Source organism: Zonotrichia leucophrys, chromosome 2 (assembly GCF_028769735.1).
Source record: "Zonotrichia leucophrys gambelii isolate GWCS_2022_RI chromosome 2, RI_Zleu_2.0, whole genome shotgun sequence".
Taxonomy (NCBI): Eukaryota; Metazoa; Chordata; class Aves; order Passeriformes; family Passerellidae; genus Zonotrichia; species Zonotrichia leucophrys.
Window position 1 is genome coordinate 124,791,171 of NC_088171.1, and position 22,232 is coordinate 124,813,402.

Sequence of the window (22,232 nt, forward strand, 5' to 3'; positions counted from 1 at the left end):
GCTGTGTAAAAAGGTGTCCTGTTTGGAAAGGGTTGAGGTGATCTAGAATAATCTTGGTCTGCCTTGAGAAGAAGCTCAACTCCTTTAAACTGCTGGTTATCCTGGTTTAGGCTGGGATAGAGTTAATTTTCTTCTGAGCAGCTGATAGAGTGCTGTGTTTTGGATTTAGGATGAGAATAATGTTGATAGCACAGTGATGTTTGGGCTGCTGCTGAGCAGTGCTTACCCTAAGTCAAGGTCTTTACAGCTTCTCATTCTGCCCTGACAGCGAGGAGACTGGGGGCAACAGGAGCTGGGACACATGACCCCAGCTGGCCAGAAGGACATTCCACACCACATGGCATCTTGCTGAGTGATAAAACTGGAGGGAGCCAGCTGGAGGTGGCCTGCTTGGGGACTCACTGGGCATTGTTTCAGTGGGTGGTGAGCAATTGCATTATGCATAATTTCTTTTCTATATTCATTTATAATTGTTACTGTTTTCCCTTACTTTTCTGTCCTATTAGACTGTTTATCTCAACTCATGACTTTTACCTTTATTTCCTTTTCTCTGCCCCATCTCACTGGTGGGGAGTGAGGGAGCAGCTGGGAGGGGTTTGGCTTCCTGCCGGGTTAAACCAATAAACCACTATAAATAAGCAAAACTGAATAGGAAAGCAAAGCCCTTCCTCCCCATCCCTGCTGATGAGGCCACTGAAGTCAGAAACTAACTGCCTGAAAGAGAAATACCAGACAGAGAAGTCTGAGGGATTTTGCATCTATGGAAAAAAATAAACAACCAAACACTGATTTATATTGTTAAAATTCTAACACACACCAATAAGAGATAAAAATGCTCCCTGGTTGTAAAGGCTTTTTTTGTCTTTTAGGGCTGAAACTCTAGACATTTGTTTAGAATTATACAACAAAAAAGCAAATAAGATTCAGAAATTAATTATTTCTTTATGAGGACTTGTTAATAAATTCTTAATTATGATGCAGTGTAAAAAGAGTTTACTCTGTACCCACATAATTTATTTTCTGGAGGCTGCTTCCCTAGTTGAAGATGGCAGGGCAAAGCCATTTATATAGTCACAGACTTACAACCCCTCATGTGTAACTTGTCTTGACTGACAGGATCACTGCACCTTATCCAAACAATAAGAAATCAGTTGTTCATCATCTCTTGGAAGACAGAGCTTTCTTTTCTTTAAAGAGAACCATTCTGAGTAGAAAAAGAAATGTTCATTGCAATTTATAAATAAAAGCCAGATATTTTCTGCATGGATCATTCTGTTTAGATGCAAATGGAGCCTTAGGATCAAGTTCCATTAGATGTACAGGGTAGTACTTCTGAAAGGATATTGCTGATTTCTGCAATATTTTATGTATTATGAATTAAAAGACAGCTCAACAACACAGCCAATATTTTTTGTGTTATAGGCATTTAAACTTGCTGCTAGATGTCCTCCTTTGAATTCAGTTTGTATACTCCACTGGGCCCATGGAATGAAGAGATCTGAAGTGTATGTGTACAGTCAAGGCATACTGTTCACTTTGTGTAGATGTCTTTGATTCACAGCAAAAATTATTTTCTGACTTACTTGCAATTGTAAAGCTCAGTCTCTTTGCCAGCTAATTGCTGCACTAGCTTATGCTTCACACCATACGGAAACACCCTTTTAAATATGCAAAAAAAGAAGCTAAAAATAAATCACAGCTGCTGTTAGATGGGGGTTGAAAGATACAGCCAAGGCAGGAAAAAAAAAAGGAACTGTCTCAGTTTAAATACAGCTAAACCATTTTCAATATTGAGAAGTTCTTCTTCTGTTCTCCAAATCAATATTCATTAATAGTATTCAGAACAGAGAACTTTGAATATAAAGCACTGAGATAACACCAGTAATTACAACATGCAGTTTCATAGCTGTAATATTTTTCTACTCTGTGTTGCTTTAATGATTGCTGTTACAATTTGTATTTGGCTTATGAGGACTGATTTATATTAACACTTTCTCACTGGTAGTTCAATTTAAGTTCAGATCTTGATCTTAGCTTACAAGAACACACAGCTCTGTAGGTGGAAAAGGGTTCTTCCTTTGCAGCAGTAATTGCTCCTGATCAGCAGTGGTAGCTTGACCTCACCCACACAAGATCAAGTGAATATATTGAGCACTGATATGTTCTCTCTGATTTCCTAAAATCAGCAAAGTAGAAATCCGAGAAACATTTCACTGGGCTGTGTGTTATCCAGAACTGATCTATGATAGGAAGCTGTAATTTATTGCACAGTCACACATATTCTGCATAATTCCCACCTCCAAACAGCCATTTTCCCCTGTCAGATCTGTGGGTACCCATAGCTCAGGAGTGGCAGTGAGCAAGGGGAAAATAAAATCTTTTCCCTCCCACCTTTTACCTTAAACTGCCATAAAACTGCAATATTTGGCTCACTTGAGGGGTCTAAACCAAATATCAGCATAACCTTCATGTAACTCCTGGTCTCTTCAGGAATTCCCATCCCTCTTTGTAGGAATGGAGAGAAGGGATGGACCTTGCCTGCCCCTTTCCATTGGTGGCAGCAGGGCTGGCTCAGCCCAGAGCCCACTGTGGCTCCCCTGCTGCCAGAGAAGGGCTGAGGGTGCAGGGCTGGGCCAGAGGAGGGTGGCACAGCTGGGGGGACAGCAGGGCAGGCACCTGTGAAGGTGCACTGACTGTAAAGGTAGCCTTGGTCATGCTCTCAGCTAGGACACTGTGAGCTGCCGTGGCAGAAATGGTCTCACTGGGAAAAGGTTACGTTTTAATGCTGATCGTTTCCCTGGTCCATCTGTCCATCTGGCCCACTGGCACCTGTGGTGACACTGCTGAGGGGATGGTGGGGATCTCTAAGATTGAGAGGGAGAAGAGGGAACTACTCACCCCAGCCTGGCCATGGAGGGATTACTCTGGGAGCCCATATCCTCAATCATTCTGCTCTTCCCCAGCCTCTTTCTTCAGGCCCAGCTGATACTGCTGGAAAAGAGAAAGCCTGTGGTGGTGTTCACAGGGGTCCCAGGACTAGGGAAGAGACGAGAATCTTAACTCCATGTTTCAGAAGCAGATTTTTTGTTTTATGATATAAATTGTATTAAAAGAAAATTATATAATGAAACTACACTAAAAGAATAGAAGACAGGATTTCATGAGAAGGCTTGAAAGGAAAGGAATGGAATGATAATAAAATCTTGTGACTGACCAGAGAGTCCAAGACAGCTGGACTGTAATTGGCCATTACTTCAAAACAACCACATGGACCAATCAAAGATGCACCTGTTGCATTCCACAGCAGCAGATGATGAATGTTTTTCTTTTCCTCTGAGGCTTCTCAGCTTCTCAGGAGAAAAATCCTGGCAAAGGGATTTTTCAGAAAATATCATGGTGACACAATCTCTCACAGGCATTAAGAGAGCTGTTCTGGAAACTATCTTTGCAGTTAAAAAGGGGCAGCAGCATGTTCCAGTTTAATAACAAATGTGTGCAAGTTCATCATGGGGACAACCTGGTGATAACAGATCAGACTCTCATGTGAATACCTGCCTTAATCAGTAACAAAACTTACATTACTATCTGCCTCCATCCAGTGTACCGCCAACAGAAATTTTAAAACTTCCAGTTCAACGTTTTTTGTGTGTTTGGAACAGTCTTCAAAGTGAAATTGCCTGCCTTCTGCAGAAAGCAGTGACTGACTAGAGCCACCACCATCTGAGACAGGCTTCACCTCTCAGAGAAAAGCTAGTGAAGCAGCTGGGTACAGACCTGAAAGAGTTACCGGCAAAAAATGTCAGGTGTGTTACTGAAATGATAAAAGCTTGCTGGTTAGTAGAGTTCTCCAGGATGCACATCTGATTGTCAGACCTGGAAGCTGAAGCAGGAGTGCATGAAAAAAATTTGCTGTCCTCAGTTCCAGGCTTCCCTGTCAGAGTGAAGCTCAGGATTAATTAGGTGCTGCAGTAGTACTTTCTCCCTTGCGAAACAGACACCTGTGGCTAAGGCTGGCTGCCTGCTCAATTCACAGCTTAAAAACCTTCATGTTTTCATCTGGATTGCAATGAATGATTTTCTGAAGTAGTTTCTGTCTGTCACTTCTTACTTAGCACATAAATGCTACCCTCACTCCCGAGCTGAGGTGAGCCTGCGCTCAGCCCCCTAGCTGGTGTCACTTCCCTCCTTGCCCCAGCCATCTCAGCACAGACATCTCTGGTGGCCCATGGGCAGCACTGAGCCTGTCACCATTACTGGCCATGTGCCACTGTCCTCGCTGGACACAAGGGAAAGAGCCCCAGCAGTGCAACCCTGTCTGGCCAGCTGGGATCTCTGCTCCAGGCAGAGCCATTCCCTCTCTTTCCTTGCAGGACCACTGTGGGGGCTGTTCTCCAAAGGGTCTGTGGAGCTGTCAGTGTGAGCAAAGGGGGTTTCAGTCAATGCACCCCTGATTCTGCTGTTAGGACTGTGCATCCCTCCCTGCCAGAACTGGCATCAGTCACCAGCTGTGGTGCTTACTCACTTCACATCCATTCTGGTACCAGCAAAGAAAGCCTTGCTCTGCAGGCATCAGCCAGAGCCAGAAAGCAAATGTGCAGCTTGTTCCAGACACTCCTCCACAACTATGGCAAATGGTTTCATTCTGTCTTTAAGGAGTTTTTTCTCCAAGGCACTGTGTAAGCCATGACAAATGAGTCACTCCCTAAAAAACAATTTGTATCAATTAATAAATCTTCATACTGACGACCCTCAGGGCTTTGCTGATGGTTTTTCAATTATGCCTTCAGACACACTTGGTCCTTTCTGATGGGGAGAGATGACCACTGGGGCAGGTGTTTTTCCCACTTGCTTTGCTTGTAGTGATTCCACATGATGTTGGCATGAGCCTGACTGCCAGCAGAGTCTCCTTTCAGCTATCATGTAGGATCTTCCCTCCCACTGAAACCAAATTAGCCAAACTGCCTACTGGAGTCCCTATTCCCAACCATAACCAGCCCTCAGGTCCAAACTGCTGCTGTAATGCAGGGCAGGCATGTCAGATTTTGGGGGTCCTATTCTGGTGTCCCTACTCCCACAGTGCAGTTTCTCTATTACATCTCAGCTTTCTGACATGGCAAACTAACTCCAGCTGGGAGCTCTCCTCATTTCCCACCAATGAATTTAATAATATGCAGCAGTAAACTGAAAAACTTCTCAATTATGCAAACATGGATGCAAATGAAGGATATGAAACTTGGCAAAGATGCTTGGAGGGCAGCAGAAGGTGGGGCATGCCATGACACAGAGGCCATTCAGGAGGATGCATGGAGACTGCTGACGCCAGCTGCAGCCTCTCTGGGTCCCTCTGCATTCCCCAGGTCACAGGAACAAGTGAACACTTAAGCACAGACTGCTGCTTTTCTGTTGTAGGACAAAAGGATTGCAGTGGGAATGTGGATTGCCAGCCCTGTTCTCTGCCCTCACAGGTGAGTATGTCGTGCTGTTCTTTTGAACTCAAGGAAAACTGCATAAAAACCTCTTCCTTTATGTCATACTTGCTATACTTGAATAGCTATTCCACAGCAGACTGGTTTAGAGAAGAGGAACATCTTTTAAATCCCAGCCTACCTATATTTATGTCAAGCACGCAAACATTGGCTTGCACTGACTGTCCCTTTTCCAGAGGAAAAAGGTTCACCTCCATTGTACAATTTTGGACAACAGCAAGTGTGCTACATCTCCTACTCTCTCCTATTATTAGGATGGCCAAGTTAAGAGTCACCAGCCTTCTCTCATAGGAGAGACAGCCCCTTCCCCTGCCCCTCCTGCCACTACAAACTGCTCTCCCAGCCAGTGCCCAGCCCAGCAGACTCTTTGGAATACCCTGTTGCTGCAGGCATGTCCTGCAACCACATGTTTTTCACATGATTGCCTCTCGTGGTGGTTCATTCTTCAATCTGTAATCACATGCCTTCCTCTCTGGATGGCAACAGTAAGGGCCTTGCTGTCACATGGGTTATGTTATTCCCAAATATATAATCTTTCATTTTATTGACATTCATCCTATCTCTAATACTGTAGTACTGAAGTTATCTCTCCAATAGGATATGAAACCTCCTCTCTTCTCATGTCCCCACACGTGTTCAGGACTTTGACAATTCTCATCAACACTGCTCATATTTATTGTGCTGAAATCACTAATGGAAATATTAAAGATGGGTCTGAAGCCTAAGGAATTTCTCACTACTAACTTCTCCTTGATTTAATGTTTTGCAGCGCCTCCATTTACTCCACAAGAACTGACAGAAGAGCTTGTGCACAGAGAGCACTAACTCATGGAACCCTGCAGAAGGCAGCTCCAGCCCAGGCAGATTGCAATTGGGATCTGCAGGCAATGACTTTATTACAAGCCAGCACCAGGTCCCTCTGATGGCAGCCAGTGAACAATTGATTAGTGGGAATAGTGGTGGGAGCTTGTGAGATGATTACTAAAGTGTTGTGGCTGCAGAATGTTTGTTGTTCCTGGCAGTGAGAGCCAGCTTGAAGAGAGGACAGTCTCTCTGTGCCCCTCACCAGGTGCTGGTGATGGCATTTGCAAACATTCCTATATGGACAGCAGCTGTGCTACGTCACTGTCATATTTTCTGAAAAATCCCTTTTCACCAGGATTTCTTCTTCTGGGAAGCTGAGAAGCCTCAGAGAGAAATGAAAATTATAATTATCTGATCTGCTTCTCCTGTGTTTTGCTGCTTTGGAATATGGTTTGGAGATTGTTAATCCAAAATCTGAATTGTTTTTACTTAATGACCCATCACCATCGGCTGTGTCGGGACTCTGGAAGAGGTTACAGGTTTTTCATTAGTGTCTTGTTAAGCCTTCTGTAAGGATCCTTTCTCTATTCTTTAGTAATATAATATAATCAATAGAATAAAATATAATCAACACAATACAATACAATAAAATAATAAATTGGCCTTCTAAGAACTTGGAGTCAGATTCTCAATTCCTCCTTTGTCCTGGGAACCCAGCAAATACCACAGTGCTACACAAGCTCTGGACAAATCAGTGTGAAAGAGTAACACCACTGAAAATGGCTTATTTGGCCAGATGGGCAAAATCAGCTACTCCGTGTGAGCAGTTCCAAGCACGCCCAGTGTGCCCACAGCTCCCAGTATGTTTCCTGGTAAACCTTGGAGCTGTCCCTGGCCATGGCAGTGACACCTCTGAGCAATGCCTGAGCATGGTCAGAGCAGTGTAGGTGGTTTGCTTGCAGCAGCCCTGCCTGGGAGGATGAGGAAATTTATTAGCATAGCTGTAAGCCACTCAGTGCCAGCTGGCCCCTGCACCTGGGAGCATTCCTAGGCACATCTGGGTTATTATTATAGGCACAGACTTTGTGAATACTACTGTGGGATACCTTGGATGTGTGCATGGTACTATGTGGCCCAGATCTATTTGAATATGAAAACATTTTTTGCCTTTAAAAATATGAGTACCTGATTATATATGGGGGGGAAGGGGGCTTGGTCAGTGTACCCTCTACTAGTCTGGCTGATGAGGCCATTCCCTGCTATGACAGCACCTGGCAGGAGATGGCTCAGCTGCGCACTGATCTGCTACTTAATGGATGCAGAACCAGTTTCAGGCAAAATGAAAGAGAAATGGACATTACCTGTAACCCAGCTGAGGTGCCAGGAAGCCTGGTGCTCTTCAGAGTAGTGGGGTGGGAGGTAAATGGCACAATATTTACAAGGGTAATGCAAAGAGCTTTCATTGGCACAGGCTGTGAGCACCATCAGTTTGCAGGCCTGGCACAGGCAACTGAAGAGCTCATCTGTCATCACTGGGAGCAGTCCAGAAGAGGTAGGCATTGAAAGGGCTTTGTGTGCCTGCAGCTTTGTGTGGCAAGAGGCAGTGCACAGTGAGACAGGGTAAGGAAATGTGATGCTGCATTACTGTGTCACATCCATGCCAACTGGCAACTGCTTTATGCAATTTTGAAATCTATTAAAAGTGTGGGTGAGCCTGCCTGTTTCTTATGTTTCTTTATGTACTTATCTGCAGAGTGTGGAACTATGGTCTTCAATAAAGCAAGTAAAAGACATTTAAAAAGAATGAAACAACTTTGTTAAGAAATAAGTAGACAGCAAGCAAAGTTTGCAAATGCCAGCAACATGCTGTGATGGTGCCTGTGGAGAGGATCCCAGCCCTGTGCATCACTCTCCAGTGATGGGGTTACATGTCACCATTATTTCTGCTCTTCCCCTCACTGTTGCAGTGGGCAGAATAGAAAGAGGCCCAAGCATTTGCCAGTGCCTTTAATCAAATTAAAGACCAGTAGAAAAATGACTATTAGAAATTTTCTTACTGTTTTCTACAGTAGAAAAATATCCCTAGCTGCAGGCTTGGATAATAGCTCTCCATCTGTGATTACTCTTGCTAGTGATGGCAGAGGAAGACATTACTTCTTCCCTTGACCTTGATATAAAAACCATCCCATAGCAAACAGAAGCTACCTAAATAATTTCAATCACTGTTCACAGGATTACATGGAATATTTCTCCAGGCAGCATCAACTTGGCATCAGCTGTGACTCCAGTGCTGATAATGTTCCTGCCTTCTCTGCTTTGTTCTGAAATTTTACCCAAATGGTCCAAAAGACTGGGATCCAATCCTGCTTCCTCAGCTGCCTGAGCTTTAAGACTGCTGCCAGTCTCATCCTCAGCTAGAAGTGCAGGTAGGCTGCAACAGCCATCAAATATGGCTGTGGGGCCCATGCTGGATGCAGCCTTTGGCAACCTTCTGTTAGGGAAATTATCCCTGATGTCTTAGCTTGCAGGCAGCCTGAAACAGCAGCCTGGAACAAGGTCTATGTTTGTGGACAGATGGTATAGTGCAGTGTGGATAAAAGCCAAACAAAAGCACGTGGTAACACTACAAATAACCCAGTGTGGACAGGGAAGCTTCAGCCATAATGCTTTCACAAGAGTTTAGGTCTATTCTCCCGCACAGCATCTCTCTGCTTTGCCACCTTTCTAGGTCTACCACACCTGTGCATTCAGGTGCAAGGGCTCTAAGGAAAGGGCTTTTTTTTGTGGAGAGTGAAAGACACTTTGCAGAATTCCTTACATCATGTATGTGCACAAATGCCTCCTGTCCAGCAGGCTATTTCCACCACAGGGAGGGGGGAACAAGGTGCCTACTTAGTCACACATATTTATGTATATATATATATATATATACATACATACATATATATATATAAAATTAAATCACTGACCACAGGAAAAAAGACCTATTTCTCAATGGGACATGGGAGCAGTGACAATTTTAAGGAACTTGAACTGATAAGAATTCCTTGTAGGATACATAAGCATCAATTTGACCATAGCCCATGTGGCATGCTTTGCCCTAGGACACCCAGGGCAGCCTTGGAATGCCACAGTAACACCACTTGGGTTTATGAGTTTTCATTAAAGCAGAGGGGGAACATAAATGCTCATATGCATGAGATGAGTCTGATTCTCTTCTGCCTGCCTAAACTTAGGTAAGAAGCTGTCCTTTGGGAGAAAAACCAGGATGGCATTAGTACATGTGAGAACTTGTACTCACAAGTTCAGACTTGTCACAAGAATCAGACTTGTCTTTCACTGCATGGACAGTACAGTGGTACAGTCAGTAATGGATACAAGCTGAAATATGACCAGGATTTCTCACTTTGTCTAGGAGAACTTCTTCATTGTCATTTTGGCCAGAATGCATCACTGCAATGCTGTTAAGTGTGCCAGCACATCTCTGTGCACAGCTTAGCATTCCTGAGTAAAACTAGCTCTGCTTCTGTGCAATGAGTGCATTTCCCTGATAGATTTACACTTAAGCATGGAAAATCAATAAAAGTGGTAATAGTGTTTTCCTGGCTGGTTGTAGCTAATGCTTTCTCTGCTTTTCACTTATGGCCTGGGAAGAATGGTTTTGCTAACCACTGAACAACGAGGGGAAGACAGCAAAGGTACAGAACAGCTGGGTTTAATGAGCTGGAACAAACAGAAGTATCAAAGCAGTGAGTACACTTGTCATGCAAAAAGGAGTTACATGTACATAAATGACAAGGAATTTAAATCAAGATTTCAGTTACAGAGTTTACAACTGGTGCTATACCCCAAAAAGGCTCAAAACTTGGTGTCTTAAATGCTGTCATTTAAAACAAAGAAATCCAAAGCAATTCAAGTTATGGGGGCGTAAACTATCAATCTGTGGTGAACTTTTCATTTTGGACTATGCCATGGTTTACTTTTACAGCTATCTGTTCCTCTTCTCTTGAATTTTACATGAGGTTATCTGGGTATTTCCAAGGCAAATTCCTAGAGTGCCAGTTGAGCAATCATTTATTCTTTTGAAGACTACTCCAGAGGTGATGCATTAACATTTTTAAGTCTTTGTGTAGCATTTATGTGCAGCTGGAAAGGAAAAAAAAATCTTAAATCCATTGAAGAGAAATGTTAGTAGAAAGAGAAGTAGAAGAGAAATTATAGTTTTATAATTTCAGTGAAAGCATTAAAATAAATCATACATTAAGAGGATCTCCATACTTCAACACTAATTCAGTCTTAAATGACAGGATCTGGTATTGGGAATACAGACTTTTCTCTGTGGGATTAAAGGTGTCGATTTATATTTATGCAAATAAATTAAACTGCTTAATTTTAGACTGAGATTAACTATTTTTCATGCTGGTAGCTTGACAGTTTCAAGTATTTTAATGAGACTGGGATGAAATCATGATGGAAAAAAATTTCAATCTGTAATTTATTCTTCAAATCAATGCAAACAGTTAGTACTAGGGTTAGAAATTTAATAAAACATAATGATTATTAAAGTGGCTTAGAGGAAATTGTGTGTCCCAAAAAAGGTGTTGCTTTTGCAATGATGACATTATCTGTGTTTAAAATTTGAAAGAGCTTTTCTTAATTACCCATGAAAAATTACTATTTCACTTTTATGGATTCAGTCCATAACTGTGGGCAGTAAGCAGCACCAGCACCTGTGCCCAGGCCAGTGAGATCCCATAGCTCCAGAGAGATTCAGCCTCAGAGAACGAGGCTGCTCCGTTTTGTTGAGTTGTGACGGCGTTCACAGGGGTTTTCAGGATGAGGGAAGAGACAAGGATCTGATTCCATGTTTCAGAAGGCTTGATTTATTATTTTATGATATATATTACATTAAAACTATACTAAAAGAATAGAAGAAAGGATTTAATCAGAAGGCTAGCTAAGAATAGAATAGGAAAGAATGAATAACAAAAGCTTCTGTCTCGGAGAGAGAGTCCGAGCCAGCTGGGCTGTGATTGGCCATTAATTACAAACAACCAACATGAGCCAGTCACAGATCCACCTGTTGCAGTCCACAGCAGCAGATAACCATTGTTTACATTTTGTTCCTGAGGCCTCTCAGCTTCTCAGGAGAAAAAATCCTAAGGAAAGGATTTTCCATAAAAATGTCTCCGACATTGAGGAGCTGGTGTTTGACTGGTGTTTATGAGGCGTCTCCTGCCAAAAACCCCCTCCCAGCAGATGGTAACAGCTGGGTTGTGCCTGACTTTGGAAAACCACAGAAGGAACCCTTGTCAAGGGCCTATTGTGTGATCCCAATGGCTTTTCCTTGTGAGAGGGCTTTTGTTGTACAAGGCATAATTTACTCAGGGTGTTAGGGAGGACAGGGGTTGAATGACCTGCCTTGGTACAGCAGAGTATTGGTCTGCATCCTGGGATACAGGATACATCCCAGTGATTCTAGTGGAGCCTGACCTTTGTGAATGTGAAATATATTCATTCCAATAAATGAAGTCTCTTCTTACTGCTGATGTTAAAAATATTTGTGACACTGGATATTTTTAATTGCTCTAAGAGAGGCCATTGAGACACTGTAAGGATATATAAGGAAAAGCAGAGGAGTTCCTGACTCTCTGTGGTAGTCTTTTTATTAATGTGTGGACCTATGCCACACAATGCTCCATACAACAGATGACTATGTAAATTACTTATCTCACTCCATATGTAGATTGCAAATGATCAGTTGAAGCTAAAATCATACAAAAATATGTTTCAATTACGTGTATAAATAAATCACATTTCCTTTTTTTTTTCTTTTCTAGCAATAGCTTTATTTTACTCATATTATGCTGTCAGTTAATTTTTAACCCTCCAGAGGGTTCTCTGGAGTAACCAGGAGCCTAATTAGCAGGTCTGTAATGGCTCATTGAGCTGCATTTTCAAGTACTAGTTGACATCAAATACTTAAGAATCTAAATTTCAATCAAAGAGTATTTTCCTGACTGCAACTCGAGCACCAGTTGGAGCTGTAGCATGTGCTAGTTGTTGCACACCTAAAAAAATTCCAGTTAAAAGGAGTTGACTTCAACTTTTCATCTTTATTGAGAGATAAATTACCACACACTAAATCACAGTTGTTTAAAGCAGATAAGGAAGGAAAAGGTTCTGCAGGCACAGAGATTTGTGCTATCTCATGTTAACATCAAAATAGCAAGATCCTGAATTTTTGGGGCAATTCTGATGCTTATATAAAACAGCTCTTATGTGACATTTTAAACTCACTTTCACTTAGAAATGAGGTTCTGGTCTTCCTGTTGTCTTCATGTGGGGCCTGTCTGCCTGTAATCCCCCATCTTTTTATATTGAATGCAGTGCCCAGTTGGAAGCGCATGGTACAAATAATTATTTAAATCCATATAAGTTTAATGAAGATAAGCAGCAGGATGGGAGGTACAAGCTGCTCTTAGCCTTACTACAGGAATGCCTTGACCATGGAGAGTGTAACTGTATTGGTAATTTAGAGAGCCCACACAAAGAACTGCTATATCTGCCTCAAGTGCAGAAAATATTTGGGTAGCTACTTTTATATCTTCTTAGACATGAAGAAGTTAATACCATTAACTCTGCTGCTCAAAGAACTGTTTGCTTAGCTGTGCTTAATACCAAAGATCCACCTGTGACTGAGTGACTGAGGCGGACGGATGGAACACACCAGGCAAAGATCCAGCTCTGAACCCAGGCCCTTCAAGGGTCAGTGTGAGACCTGATTTTCACAGCTCAGGCCAAGGAAAGTTTTGCTGCATCTCAGAGAAGGACACAGCTTTTCTCCAGCAGTAAGCACCTCACTAGAAACCTCACATCAAAATGCATATAGGTAACTAGAGGGAAAAAATAGGTGCAGACTTTGCTGTAGCTGTCATGACTGTAAAAAGAACGTACAAGAATACAAAGAATGTATTTCGTATGCACAACAGACTGGTGTGGCTGCACAGAGGAGTAACAAAATCATCTTGAATTTATTCACTAATATTAACATCTTCCAATTAATGCTTTGTTAATGTCCAGATCCCAGGTGATACATCCGTACTGTGATTCCAGCAAGTTTCACAAGGCAGCCACACCAGGCAGAGGACTGGGAAGTCTGTCATATGAGGAAAATCAGAATTGGGTTTGCTCAGCCTTGAGAAAAGACCACATAGGGGACACCTTATCACTACCATCCAGTAATTAAAAGGTGGTTACAAAAAAGATAGAGACTCCATTCTTTTACAATGAGTCACATGCAAAAGATGAGGTGTGATGGGTACAAGTTATTACTAGAGAGCTTTTGACTGGAAATAATTTTTTTCACAATGAGACCAATCAGCCATTGGCATAATATCCATGGGGAAGCTGTGGATTCCCCAACACTGGACACTTTTAAGGTCCAGCAGGACCATCTTGGCTAGACCATGCTTTTGCCAAGAAAGGCTGGATAAAATGATCCTTGAGGTCCTTTCCAACATGGTATTCTATGAGTTTATGAAATACAAGAAAGCCACAAATACTGAGGGATCCCTCTTGTGCACTTGTTCATTCCAGGAGTTAAGGGAGCAGAGCTGAAGTAAAGCTGCTGTATTTAACAGTCCCTGATAAACCTATTCTTACTTTTTCCTAATCCTGTTTTAAAGTAGTTTATAATTTTGATCTCACTTTTATGGCTCCTTCCTGTGAAACTTGAAAAGAGCCCCACACTTTTCTACCTGCCTGCAGAGAAATTTGGAGAGTGTATTTCAAAACTGTTGTTTCACAAGCATCTATGTAATTGAAATATTGCATTCAGAGCTACATCACCCAGCTGGAGAATACCTTGGGAAAAATCTGATCAATTGTAACAAAATCTTATCACTCAAATTTCAACAGTCCAGCTCTAAAGAACTTGTCACATAAATTTAAGGAAATGTGAACAATCCATGAACAGAAAATAGCCAATTACATTCAGCTAGTCACATGAGTTTCTTTAGATGTGCTCCATCCATGTGATCCATGGATCAATCTTTTGAAGTTTTTCTTGTGGGAGCTGGAACAATTTAAACTATGTATTTTTATCTTTGTCTACAGAAACTTCCCCCTCCAGACAGTACCAGTATACACTGCCACTGTCAGTCTGGTTTTAAATGCTGACATGGAACAAATAAACACTACTCCTGTTCTGTGTGTGCCCTGCAGCACAAATTTCTGTTTTGTATCATCTGAGGTCCTCCAGATCTATTTCAGTGTTCCACTTTTACCTTTTTGTTTCAGTGTTCCACCTTTACCTTTTGTTACCTAGCAGTCTTGTAGTGTGCAGGAAATGATAAATTGCTCTAGTTTCAAGTGGAGAACATCTGTGTTTGTTTCCTGGGGATAGCAAAGCTGGTATTGTTTCCTTCTATGTGTGAAGCTGCTGTGTGCTTCTTCCAAATGGCTGAAGTAGCCACTGGAGTGATCCATATTTAAGTAGCCTGGGAGTCTAATTATCTAAGGAACATTCAATCGAGCAAATTAAAAGAAGAAAGAAAAATTATCAGATTTATTATTATTATTATTATTATTATTATTATTATTATTATGCACTGTGCAGTGGAAAAAACCCCATATTGTTTCCACCTACAGTGCTTCATCAAATTATCTGATTGTTTATCTAAGTCCAAAGAGTACAAAAGCCCTTTGTTGTAACAACAAAAACCTGCTGGATAAGAGCTGAATGAAGAAGGCTGTGAACTGTGAAGCTGTGAATGTGGACACATTTTAGGGCAGGAGCTGCCTCACTCTGGTTAAGGACTGCTATCCCAGGGCAGGGCAGCACTTCCCAGGCACATCAGGACATTTCTGCACTTTTGCCCCAGGATAAATTCTCATGGTGGCAACCAACAACACTGAGATCTTTTTGGGAGTAGTCCAATGAGGAAAGAGTGTTTCTTCTCTCCGTGCCCTTAAAGCCTATTCACTGCTCCCATGTCATTGAATCAGTTTTGTTGCTAGATCTGAAAAGGTCAAAGGAGTCTGAAGTGTGTTTCTTATGATGGGGTAGTTAAATACCATTATTCTTTCTGCTGAATCTGTATCTTGATTGCTCCTTTTCTAACACCCATGTGTAGTTGTTTTGTATCTCCCAACTGTGCTTTTTGATGCCACATAATAATGAAACATCATGTGGTTGAAGATTGCCTCTGAAAAATTCTTAAACTGGCTTGTATTGAAATATTCATTTAATATTCAATAATATTCAATATTAGTCAGCAGGACAAACCATACTTGGCACAGTAAGGCCCTGCAGTAACTCTCTGGCCATGTCCCAAGAGAGCCTTGGTCTGGGAGTTGTCTTGCAGGTGAAGCCCACACTGCTCCAGAGCTTCACACAACTCATACCTTAGTGAGTTATTTTGCACAGCAATGGCCACAATGGCCAACTGGGCCAGCTCATGGAGAAAAAACCCAAACAGGTTAAAGATGGGCTCCTGTTGGAGCTGGAGAGATCTTAATCATAACAGAGTTTGAAATTCACCCTGGCAGGCAAAAAGGAATTAATAGATTTTATGTCTAACTGGGGAGGCATGGAAGGCAAGTGGTAAACTGAGGTAATTGGACAGCAGGTTCAGCCATTCTGACATCACCCAGCAGTTAAATACTGGCAATACTGTTGGGATGATTTGCCAACCAATGACTTGACTAAAATCTGACTCATGGGCTGATGCCATTTGTTTATTTTTGTTCTGCTCCTTAGGTTGGAGCAGGAGAAAGAAAATCATATTGCCAGAAAATCCACCAAATCTAGTTGCATTCCTCACTTAAAATTACTTAATGCTAATCTTTCTTTCTCACATATAAAAGAAGATTTTAAAAGCAAACTATCAATTATTTTCTGACTACAGAAAATGATATTAAAATATATTCTATCCTTTTATTATCCTTTATTATTATTATTCTTTTTTATTGAGTATGCTGATCTCTACTCACAATAAAAGCCCCACACTCCAAAGAAAAAAGCAAAAAATACATTTAAAAAAAGTAAAATATTCTTTCATTTCCTGTTTTGCAGATCTTGGCAGATAGATGTTTAATGAGACCAAATTCTGTTTGGTTTCCTAATACCAGAATCTTGAAAACCTTACTAAAGAGAGCCATGACTTTTGTGATATCAGTCCAAACTTGTTCCCACATCCAATTAATTAAATAAAAATATTTGCTACGATATAAATGCACTTCTTAAGACATCCCTTGGAGGTACTTTGGGATATCCAAGTCATTTGCATGGACTAGCAGATATGGCATTGGGTTTAGGAGAAAAGCTGGACCTTCCCACAAGGTGGGCAGTAGGAGAACAGGCAGGATGCACCCACTCTCTTAAATAACAGTAAGCACACATGGAAAGACAGCTGAGTCCTGTCCAGGAGTGCACAAATCTATCAGGTTTTTATTCACTTGGATCCTTTTGAAACTCTGGGTGAGTTCAGCAGGAAGAAAAATGAACCCATTCGTATAAATGAAGGCAGAGAGAGAGATGTCACTGTGATCAGTGAGTTTTCTCCTGCCATCATTCATTTTTCACCAAAGAAATCCAAAGGCAACAGTTAGTCAAGGATGATTCCAGGCTGCCTGTGTCTGTAAGAAACAGGGAAGCTAAGAGGCAGCAGGGAAGTCCTGCATCCTTATAACACACAGCACTGGCAGTAGTTTAAGTCATAGAAGACTTTCTGGAGTTGTGCAGGCCAGTGTTCCCCAAAGCAAAACAGCCAGCGTGCAGAAGAAGAAGAAAGAAATATTGCAAAAAACCAGAATGTGGGGTCCTTTTAACTTACATTTTCTCATCGCTGCCTCACCCTCTCATGCTTAGGAGAGGAGGAACAGAAATCAGGGTAGCCCAACTCTTACAAACAGGATGATAGTGTAGAAAAAAAGCAGAGACTTGGACAGACAGGACCAATTAAGCAATCTATACCTGCCAGAAAAAAAGATATCCTTACAACTGAAATGACTGCAATACAAGCACACAAAAGACTGATTCTTTCTTCTTCAAATGCAAATAAGCCTTGGAGCACATTGTGGCATGTGGCACACACGTCTGGGAAATGAAAGGCATCTGATATTTGCTTAGCTTCCAACAAGAGAGTAGCATTTTGGCATAGACAAAGTGGCATAGAAAAGCAGGTGTGAGGTATGAATTTCACATTACCTGCTTCTATTGCCAACATTACTTGCTCTGTTACTTTAGTTGGAGTCTCATGTTTAGAAGACCAAAAAATGACATTGTGAAACAGCCAAGAGAAGAATTACACAAGCTCTGGTTGTTAAGTTGTGCACCAGTTTGAGAAAATGCTTTCTGGAAAATCCATTAAAGCAAATCTGATACGACTTCCTAGCTGTAACATACAATTGAGCTACACATAGTGTTGGCACAATTAGACACGGTTACTATTTCTGTGGCACTCAGCTTTTTTAAAGGAATTCATACCAAATTCATATTAGTTAGGAGGCTATTCTGGCATTTAGAGACAGTTTATTTTGTTGTATTCAGAAATTTCAACAAGAATTTTGAACCAATGTCTCCTGGATAAATTTAATGGCAACAAACCTTTGATTCTGAACCCAGGTTTTGTAGCTGGTCCATCCCAGAAACCATCCCAGAAACAAGCACAGAGACAGGTTAAAATGTCTAAGTGTTTAATATGCAGGGAGTATCTTGGGGAAGGTTTTGGATTTATCTTTGCTCCCTTATTGCACGGAAAAATCACTTCCTGAGCACTGGAAAGCAGGGAAGGCAATGGACCCAAATGCTCTTGCTGAACAAAATGGTGACCCTATGAATCCCATGGATTCAGAGGCTCATCCAGGGAGTCACTTCCCCATGGAAGGCTGGAAGTTTATCCCTTTTTTCTCTTTTCTGCATCAGCACTGACTTTCACAATTAATCAGCAGTTTTTCATCAACTTCGTAATTTTGATTCTCTGATTGATACGACACATAAATGTTTGAAAGTGCACTTATTTAACTGAGACATCTCTTTATTTAATGTCACCTGAGTGAGCTGAACTGGATTGAATGAGCTGAAAAGTAATAACTTTTTCAGCTCACTGCATCCATTGTTTCTCTGGAATGGTTACCAAAAAAACAAAACATGAGCCTTTTCAGCCAAGGTTTCAAGCACTGTCTGATCAGTTCTGCTCAGACCATATCCATCAGTTCTGCCCCCAAAGGGGTAGAGCAATCCCTTTATGGATTGATACCAACCAAAGGGTTGGAAATCCCTTTTCTATTTCATCTAGATGTTATGTGTTTTCATGCATACTCTTGTGCCGTGCAAATCCTATGGAAAAGCAGACTAGGATTGCTTCATGTTTGACTACTCTTCCTGATGGAAAATTTTCATAAATACACACAACATTGTCATTCCCATGGCACCTTGCTTTAAGGCATTTCCTGATTTTTGCTCCAAGATCTTGATCATTCCCAAGTCATGTGGAGCCCATTATGCATATATTCAAACTGGATTTTGATAGAAGGAGCATTTTTATGCAAGAGTGTGCACTGTCACTCGAAGATTAGGATTTTAGTAAAACTGTTGGTGGCTTCATCAAATTTCTGGTGAGGATCAGAATCCTAATCAGACACCTCTCTGTAAAATGAAATTTTAGCAACACAGAGAATGGAGAATGGTTTAGAGTTACATTTCTTTGAGTACAACTTCCTTCTGGCCCCATTTGTGTTTGTGAGGCTCCCTCAACCACAGGCCCTTCCTCTGACTTGCTCTCCCCACATTTCTAGGCTGACAAGGCAGCAGCCTAATTTCTTTAGATAGAGAAAAAGAGGAATGTTTGCAGTTACTAGCTTCAAGGATTTACAACAAATTTGGAAACTGCTGGCTGCTTAGATTGTGGGTGGTATTTGGGGACTCTTTAGCCACCTGCAGCTCTCAAGCTGTTCAAGTGTAATTTGTTATGCTGGGGCTGCATTCATGAGCTGAGGGAGGCTGTTCTACCAACTTGAATATTTAGAAGCAGAGGATCCATGGGAGACTTCTGAAGCCAACACTGCTGGCTTGCAAAGCAATGGGATGCCCTGGGAAACTATTGTCATCACATTCCCACAATCCTGGACATTTGAAGTATGTGGACTCTGTGTAGGGATAGAAAGCTGAGTAACTCTTCCTTCACTTGTATTTTTAAATTTTGTGACTCACTTCAAGCCTCTTGGAGGTGCTCTAAGAGGGAGAAAGAGATTGAGTCATAATCCAGTTTCCAGAAACCTTAGCAACATAACACAGTCAGAACCTCAGGTATGATAAGCATAGTGGGGAAAAAAACCCTGACAGCTATGATATTCTTAAAGATAATTGGTTTTTACTGAGGAATTGTAGCATTAAAGAGTAAAAAACTGCATTATTGACGTAAGTGAAGTGAAGAATCTGGTAAAGAAACAATATCTGAAAGCAATATAAGTAATTTTCCCTGAACCTGATCTTCTAGAAGAATGATTTTACCCATTGAGCTATTGCACAATCTATAAACAGATGAGAATACTCTGACAGGGGAGAAGGAAGGTGTACAACATAAAGCAAAAATCCGTGACACACTTGAGTACATTCCCTAGGGGCACACAATGTATGAGTGAGACAACATGCATAGGAAAGGTCAGAAATTGTGAACACAAATCACAATAAGGAATAAAGAAATCTCCACTCATGGAGCACTTTAATGAGATGAAACCTCCCTTCACATCTTTAGAGTTTATAGGTACTGACTGTGTCCCGACAGCCTGCAGAGAGGGGGAGACAGGAGCAGCTTATTTAGACAGTGAGAAGCACAGAGGATTTAAAACTTAAATGTGTCACTACCAAATGGAACAAATCAATAATGATGAAATAATGATGTCTATATTTTTCTAAGACTGGGAGAAGAAATCTGCTTGACTGCAGACATGTAGGTGGGAGCCCTACAAAAGGCAGAGCAGTGCTGCTGGCTACTGTGGGCAGCACAGGGTGCAGTGACAGAGACCTTTCGCTCATCACCACTGTTCCACAGGAGCTGTCTGCTGCCATAAATGTGTTTGGTGAGAGGCCACAGGCAGTTGCCTCTTTGCTGTGTGCTGCTGCCTTTCTCAAATGCTGTGCTCCTTTCTGTGCAGCCATGGCAAAAGCATCACTCTTATTAGTTTGGACAATGGAGCGTCTGTGGAGAAAAATCAGTTCTGTGCCGTAGCTAAGGCATCACCTGGATTTAATACTGCTGATAAACTCAGCTGCTGCTGCACAAGGGACACAGATACAAGGGAAGCCTGTGACCCCCAAACCTCACTTTGTTACTCTACAGAGCTGATGTATTTTGCCAGAAAAACCTGCCTTGGAAACTGATGTTTTATCCTTTGTTTGATGATATGGATTTGCTGGGAGGGGTTACAGTAAATGAATGTATTCTCTCATTGCAGACATGATGGAGATTGAATAAAATATCTGAATTCATAGCTTCTCTTCCTTCCTTTTGAAGGGGTTAACTCTTAAATATTTGTTTGTGCCTTTACAGAGCTCTAGAGCTTGGTATGGTCATACCAGTCACAAATGTTTAATTTCCACTAAGTTTCTCAATGAGGCATTGATAAGAGACAATTTTTCTTACTGCTAGAAACAATTTTTGGAAAATAAATTCTATTTTACATATTTTTCTATATTTCAGATCTTAAATATTCTTTATATCTTATATATTTACATATATTATAGTTATTAATCTCTTTTCTTTACACACTGCCCATTCATCAAGAAAAAAGAAAAGCAGCATAAATACAAATGTATTGGAAATAATTCTAGTTTAGTCGTGTTGATTCATCAGGATATTTTTTACCCATCAGTACTACAGAGAGAAATGTGACTGACTTTAGTGAAATTTGATCCAGCAATTTCAATAGGTGAACAACAGTATTATATGCACAAAACTAAACACAAGTGTTTGAAATCTCTGGCTTGCACATTCTCTGTTTAATGTGTCACACAAGAAATTGGATAAAGGTAAGAACTGAATTGGTTATCCTAAGGTCCTGAGATGTTCAAGGTAATTAATGTAGTTCAAGAGGGATGAAATGTGGATATACTGTCAGTATTTGAAGACTGGGCATAAATAGTGATGATTTCTTCAGATTTGAGTGATACAGAGCAGAAAGTTTGATATTTTTAAAACATTAGGAATCTCTGTCTGGAAAATCTGACTGTTTGGAACTAGCCTAGTAACCAATACTCTGCTGTCTCTTATCACCAGGGCTGAACAGTGACCACTTACACTGTGGTGATCAGCCTTTACTGGTCTGTAAAGATCAGTAACACTGGATCCTCACAGTGTCCAAGGGGAGAATGAGACTCCTTGACCCTGACTGGAACTCTGTTAAGATTAAGAATAAGATTATCTTTTTAAAATAATACTTCATGAACCCATAGGCCACGGAAGACTAAGAGTCCATAGGTTGAAAATCATTGCTTTGAGAAATGATACTTGCTTCATTCCTGTATTAACTGGTAATATATGCCTGAATAAAACTCACCAGTTCTGCTATTTATATGGCATTTCATATTCCTAACTTCATCTGTGTAACATAAATTTCCTGGGAATATCTATCTAAATTGTCATCTGCTGCCTGCTGTTTCTATAATGTAGCTTCTGTATGTATAACAAGCAACTCTTGCAATATCTCATTTGTTCTCCTCTATCTTCTGACATGTTGCTTCAATTAGCACACAATAATGTAATTATTACATACTATTGCAATCATATAAGGAGATACCTAAAAAAAACTTCAAAATGGCTCAGATCTTTATTAATTTCTGCACTAAGTCAGTGCATATCACTGACCACACTGTACCTGGAATTCTTGTGGGACACCACCTGAATTGTGCTCTTCCTGTGCTAAGCAGGCTTTTAACAA

At 41.1% G+C, this 22,232-nt stretch overlaps 1 long non-coding RNA gene across 1 annotated transcript; it reads left to right on the forward strand.

The window, feature by feature from the left end:
- Positions 1 to 268: 268 nt before the first annotated feature.
- On the forward strand, positions 269 to 6,959 carry LOC135444515 (uncharacterized). Its single transcript, XR_010439231.1, has 3 exons — positions 269 to 423; positions 5,410 to 5,465; positions 6,256 to 6,959. It is a non-coding gene; the product is annotated as an uncharacterized LOC135444515 (long non-coding RNA).
- The last annotated feature ends 15,273 nt before the right edge of the window (positions 6,960 to 22,232 follow it).